The sequence below is a fragment of the Leptonychotes weddellii genome, chromosome 15 (assembly GCF_054177405.1).
Source record: "Leptonychotes weddellii isolate Sample4059 chromosome 15, ASM5417740v2, whole genome shotgun sequence".
Classification (NCBI taxonomy): domain Eukaryota; kingdom Metazoa; phylum Chordata; class Mammalia; order Carnivora; family Phocidae; genus Leptonychotes; species Leptonychotes weddellii.
This window is the reverse complement of record NC_138383.1, coordinates 4,554,213-4,554,845: the sequence shown is the minus strand read 5'-3', so window position 1 is coordinate 4,554,845 and position 633 is coordinate 4,554,213.

Genomic DNA, 633 nt, shown 5'->3' with positions numbered 1-633 from the left:
CCGCGGGGACCCCGAGGGAGCCCGCCGCGCCCCGCCCGCGCCCCGCCCCGGGGCGGAGCCCTTGCCCGCGCCACGCCCCCTCGGGCCCCCGGGGGTGGCTCGGCGGCGGCTGGGGTACCAGGGCCCGGACCCTTGCGGCGGCGCTCCCGAGGCCCGAGGAGGGCCAGCCCCGCCCTGCACCGGGCAGGCCTGACGTTTTGCGCTTCGATTTGTTTTGAAAACCAGCTTGAAAAGCTCTTTCCTCAGGCGCCCTTAGATTGACTGTCATTTTCGGCATCATTTCCGCCCTGTACCGAAGGTCCAGCACTTTGGAACTGCTGGTTGCGAAATGCTGAGGCCCTGTAAGGCCAGGAAGGCTCACCTAAAGCATGGCACCGGACTACCTGCAAGACCATGAAAAGCAAACGTTAACCCCGCTCACTCTCGGCCACTTCCAGACTCGTCCACAGCATTTTCTGGGAACACTTCCAGTTCCTGGCCAGTGATTGCCCCTTCCGGCCTAAGACCCAGCAGCCTTCAACACAAGCCTCATTGTAACGTGGCTGCCCTGCAAAGGCTACTTTCTGGAATTTAGCTCCAGGTGCCTTGGGGTAACTCTGCTCCCCTACTGACTTTTCCTCTTGGAGTAATTCT